The following is a 5,941-nucleotide window of genomic DNA, read 5'->3' as shown; positions in this document are numbered from 1 at the left end:
CGCCCCGCGCGCCCGCAGCCACCGCGGCACAGGTAGGGCGCCCCCACCCCCGCCCCGGTTCTTGAATTCCGTTCAGACTCGCCGGCGGCGGCCTGCGCCTCGGGACGCGGGCGGAGGATGGAGCGCTCATCCTCGGGTGGTGCGCCGCGCGGGTCTGGACCCCATTTTCTCTCGTATTGTCCTTGCAGAGGAATGGTGGAGCGTCTCGCAGGCGTCGGCCTTGGGAAATGGTTTTGGGGAGCGTGTCGGGAGTAGATGGTGCGATAACCACCTGATGCAGGTCCCCCCCGCCCCCCCCCGGAGCCTTTCACAGCCCGGATGAAAACGCTCCGGGCAGGGATATTTTGAGGGGTTAGGGCGAGAGGGATGTATCGCTAGAATACTATGCAAGGGAAAGTTTTCATTGTGATGTAGGACCTGTGGACAATTTGTCATTCTTCAGATTCCGAAGAATTTGGTAATTCCTGATTTAATTTGTTGTTGTCTTATAAACATTACTTAAATACCGGATTGATTGTACCCTTGCTGTTGGGATTTTTATCATTGCATCACAGGCAGGGATTAACATCTGGAATGGAGGCTGTTGCATAATGCATACATTTGAGCCCTGGAGGGACTTCTCCAAAATGGATCTGGGTTTAGAGTGCCATACATTCGTATTTCTCAAGTTTTGCGGACATTATAGGCTGGACATGTCATCTTTGTAAATTGTATCTTATTTTGTTGTCAAGCATTTACAAGAGGAAAGACTTTCAGTGATTAAGATGGGATGGAGCGGATGCAAATCTTATTTTTTTGAAAATTTTTACTTGTTTGGAGTAGAGGACAGAGAATGAGATGATGAGAAACACCGGGGGAAAAGGCCATTCGTAATATGACTTGCAGCACGAAAAGAAATAAACACGATGGTCTTTCTACAGGAAGCTTGGATTTGTCATAGTGTATTTGTTTTTAAATTTATGGTGAGGATTCATTTGGGGAATTTAGAAATATATGAGTAGTAAGATTGATTTTTCACGTGAGTGATCATTAAGGTGTTTTACCTGTGGATTTTAGATCCTGGAAAATTTCCAATTAGTTTGACTTTTGCAATATTGTTCAAATAATTTCGTATAGTATTATTTTCTTAACAAAGGTAGACTATGCATCAAACAAAAGACTAAACTCTGACTTGGAGAAAATAAAATATTTATTTATTTATTTTCGGAACCGGGGATTGAACTCAGATTCTTGCATTTGCCAGTCAAGCGCTTATCCTATTGAGCCATCTCCCCGGCCCCTAAAATATTTATTAATTGAATGTTTAGAGAATAAAATTTCCACGGCAACTTCTTTTTAAAGTTTAAGGGGCCGGGGAGATGGCTCAGTAGAATAAGTGCTTGCCCAGCAAGTGCAGGGGCCTGAGTTCAAACCCTGGTTCTGCAAATAAATAAAGTTAAGTTGAACTTTTCTTGTTTAGACAGACTTTACCAGTAATTCTCTACACAGTGTACTATTTACTATCTGTGGTGGAATGTGCTTTTTATTGACATGTTCTGTAGTGACAAGTACGGAGGCAGAGGACCCGTGTACTTTTAAAAATGAGTCTGTTAAGTGGACTGCCTGCTAGGAATTGCTGGTGACTTGTCTGGACTGACATAGGCCCATGGGGGATGAGATTATTTGTTGCTGTAAATTCAGTTTAAAGTTGAGCAGAGTGTTACATTGACTTCATTAATATAACTGTTAAGAGAGGTTCATTGACCTGGTGCAGTTATATTTTATTGACTTGAGTTTGGAGGTGACTTGTTAGGCTTTTGATCTTTATGGTAACTCGAGATTTTGAGTATTTTACTAATGATTGAGAAATGAAAAATAAAAAAAAATTAGTATTTTTCTCCATTAGCTCTCACTAGAGTAGCTCTTTAAAATCCCTGTTTGGGGCCAGAGAGATAGCACAGTGGACTAAGCGCCTGCTTAAGCAAGCTCAGGAACTGGGTTTTGATCCCTGGTAGGTACTGCATGCTGTGCCAGTCCCAGCCCTGGGCGTGCTGAGCCATTGCCAAGTTAGGGCATTGGTGGTGCATGGTGTAATCCTAGTGCTGGGGAGGCTGAAAACAGGAGGATCCCTAAGAGTCCCGAGCTGCATAGTGAGAACCTGTACCACATACATTTAAAAAATAAAAATAAAAAAGCCTATTTGTGTTATGTTCAGTCATTGGTTTAAAAAATGCAGAAACATTTACTTTTTAACAGTAATTAAAATAATTTAATATTCAGGCATGGTTGAATTGTCAAGGGTTCTGTCAACAGAAAGGATTGCCTGTTGGGTAGGGAGTTAAAATTCAAACTTCTTGTTCCCTTTCATTTCTAAGATTTTATGATTCTAAGTGGAAAAAAGATGGTGTGATTGTTAAGAAGATGTTTTCTTCACACATCAGTAGGCTTTTGCTGCTTTGTTTCTTAACTCTGAATTTAATAAATTTGGTAGTGATAGAGGGGTATTTCACAATTCTTCTGAAGACATTACAGAAGGTTGTGTTCATGAAGGGAAAGGTGTGATGATTTAATGAGAAGCTGATTAAGTTTTGCTAAAGACATCATAAATATTGGATGGAATTTTAGATTTTTACATGAAAAATTTGTATATATATGTATTTCAGATTTGTATACCAAACATTTATGAATTTTGTACACTGAAGTGTTCATTCAGCCTAAGCTATGCCTTTTTTTTTTGCATTTCTTTGGGGAATGACCTACAGGTTGTTCAAGATCTCACTATGTAGTGATCCACCTGTTTACAGCCTCCCAAGAGCTGGGATTACAGGCTTGTGCCACTATGCCCAGTCTCAGCGGGGGCCCCAAGGGCAGGCGGGCATGGCAGGCCCAGGGATGGAACCCCCAGCCCCTGTGCCTGTATGCAGGCATTTTAATCCACTGAGCTATTTGGCCAGCCCGCTAAGCTATGCTTTGGACTAGAAAGGATATATGTGTATGTAGTATATATATTTGTGAGCATAATTTGTTCCAGAAACATGCTTATAAAACAAAGCACTTCTATATCAAAAGAAATTCCTCCATAATGGAACTCAAATGACTCATTCCACAATCCAAAAATATGCATATGAACATGATTACAGTGCTGTAGTACAATACAGTACAAAGTAATAAAGGAAATACAAAATGTAAAGAAAAATAAAAAATAACCTACACCCAGCTCAGAAAAACTTAGTGGCTGGTGTGAGAGACAAAGCAGAGGAGGATTATTGTGTAGAGTGACTTTTCACTATTGTCAATGGATCACTGCTCTCTGTTGGCTCAATAGAGTCTTTTTATTTTTGTGCAACTTTAGCAAGGAATTTATCTAATGACGCTTTTGCCTTCTTTTGAACATTTCATGGAAGTACAACATTGCGTTGTTAAACAGATTGGTTGTTCACACTACTGCAAGCTTATTTAGGTGGTGTTTTCCTACAAAATTTTGCGCTGTTACCCTCATTTTACATATCTCTTTTTCCCCAGAACTGGGGATTGAACTCAGGACCTTATGCTTGCCAGGCCGGCACTTAATCTACTGATCTATCTCCCTGGCCCATCTTAATCTCATTTGACATGAGGGATTCTTTCATCTTTTTCTCCTCCTCTTGTATAGACAAGATCTCTTGCTGCAACATCTTGGTTTTGGGAAATGATCACCCATAGTTCTCCTGCTGGAGAGATGGAGAGAGGTATGGGGAGAAATTAAGAGAGAGGATATGTACTTGTATTTCAAGACCTTGTTCACCAAGTTAAAATTTACTAGAAATATGTGCTTGTCTGGTAGGACTTTACAAATAACAGTTGAATCTGGTCTTGAGCAATAATAGGTAAAGGAGAGTTTGCCGTAGAGGTGTGAAACATGAGAAATAGTCACAGCAAATACTAAAGTATGAGTTGTTGGATAGCAGTATAGTCAGTTGAGTTGGCCCCATATCCCATGGTGAGTTGAAGCCTGGCTGTGATTAAATAGGTGTTTTGCTCTGTGGTGATAGGAACCCATTTTGGAAGGAAAGAGGTGAAAGGATGAGGTGGCCTTTTTTTTTTTTTCATTTTTTAGATCATTCTATTGCAGTTTATTTATTTTTTATTTTAACATTTAGTGTGTGTGTGTGTGTGTGTGTGTGTGTGTGTGGCCAGCTCAGCCCACCAGGGGGCGCGGCTGGCTGGCATGTGGTGCTGGAGGATTGAACCGCGGTCCCTGTGCTTTGCCAAGCTTGTTCCAAGTAGGTGCTTTAGACCACTGAGCCATCTCTCCAGCCCCTCTATTGCAGTTTAAAGGCAAGATTAAAGTGAAAAAGTCAGTTAGGAACCTTCATGATAGTCTGCAAGGCTCAGAATCATGATGGTCATGTGGTGACAAAGTAAGGGCTAGGTGTGGGGGACTGGCTGAAGTAGAAGGGCAGCATCTGAGAGGGAAAGAGCGATCTGTGCCCTGTGTCAGATAGGTTGGATTCCAAAGGGAATCAGGACCCTGTTCCTTATGTGTCTGTGAACTTAAGCTTAATTGAGGTGTGGCTACTTTAGCTGTAAAATGAGTGAGAAACATCTTTTGCAAGCTTATTAGAAATAATGTATACAATTCACTGCCTGCCAGGTGACAAGTGTTTAATAATACTATCTCCAAATTCTGTTCCTAATGATGAATGGTTGTGACAATAAGGGCTAGGAATGATTGAGTGTAGGATGCTTCCAGTAGTTCTTGGCATGCAGTTTCCACTAAGGATGTTTCATTAACATAGGAAAGGAGGAGGAAGAAGTGGGCTTGGAAAGGCAGAAAAGTTAACTTTGGACTTGTTTTAATTTTGAATTACTGAGGAAGAATCCAGGTAGAGATTCTGGGTAGTGTCATATTGTTTTGAGCTGTTACAAAAGTGTGAATGACTTGGAGAGATCTAGGCAGAAGTACAGATTTGGGAGCTACTGGTTCATGGAGTCACCTCACAAGACAACATTTTTTTTTAAGAATTTATTTATTTATTCATTCATTCATTTATTTTGTGTGTGTGGCCAGCTCAGCCCACCAGGGGGCGGGGCTGGCTGGCATGTGGTGCTGGGGGATTGAACCGCGGTCCCTGTGCTTTGCTTAGCTTAGCTTGTTCTAAGTAGGTGCTTTAGACCACTGAACCATCTCACCAGCCCAAGATAACATTTCTAAGTGAGAGCATCTTAAACATTGTGGATTAAAATCAGTAAGGTTCCTTACGGTCTGCATACACAGAGATTCTGAAAATATGAATTGGGAACAGATTAGTCGATTGCAGGAGTTTATGGGCTGTGCAGAAGAGAAGGTTAATTCTATGAAAGAAATTTGTGGATAGAAAGAATTAGGAGAGAGTATTGTCTTGGGTGCTCAGGAAAAAGAAACTTACATGGCAAGAGATAGTTGGGTTTCTTCTATCACACAGTCAAGGAGAGTGAGAATTAAAATAATCAGTTGAATTTGGGAGTTGGAATTTGGAAATTGAAGGCTGTAATAAGTTTTTTTTCTTTTTCTTTTTTTTGAGACAAAGTCTAACTGCTGTTTAGGCTGGCCTTGAACTCACTATGTTTGAGACCCAGGCTGGTCTCAGCTCATGGTGATTCTCCTGTCTCATCTTCCAGAGTGCTGGGATTATAAGTGTAGGCCACTGCCTCTAGCCTGGAGGCCTTAGGAGTAATCAAACTTTATTTATTTATTTTTTTAAATCAAACTTTATTGATAAAGGCAGGGCTAGTTTGTGGATGTATATGTGTGAAGACATCCGTGAGTTGGACTGATGAAGTAGGCTGCACAGATGAAGTTTGTAGGTTAAAAGCTTTTGTATTCATGTACCAGTGCTTGCAAGTTTAGATTGGCCCCAGATGCACCTCATAACCTTATTTGAGACGTAAATTAACAGTAGTCGATTAATCAATTAGTCTGTTTAGGGTTTTTTTTTTTTTT

The 5,941-nt window shown here is 40.8% G+C and overlaps 1 protein-coding gene across 2 annotated transcripts in view; it reads left to right on the top strand.

Annotated features, from left to right (window-relative positions):
- Fam169a (family with sequence similarity 169 member A) overlaps positions 1-5,941 on the top strand; it is a 78,768-nt gene continuing 72,827 nt past the window's right edge. Inside the window, exon 1 of one of the 2 annotated variants that reach the window (XM_023703660.1) lies at positions 1-32. The gene's annotated coding sequence lies outside the window, so the exon portion shown is untranslated. The remainder of the gene's footprint in view (positions 33-5,941) is intronic. The other variant, XM_004643486.2, reaches the window with a different exon arrangement.

Source organism: Octodon degus, unplaced genomic scaffold, assembly GCF_000260255.1.
Source record: "Octodon degus isolate 3935 unplaced genomic scaffold, OctDeg1.0 scaffold00177, whole genome shotgun sequence".
Lineage (NCBI taxonomy): Eukaryota > Metazoa > Chordata > Mammalia > Rodentia > Octodontidae > Octodon > Octodon degus.
This window is presented reverse-complemented; position numbering and strand designations above follow the sequence as displayed.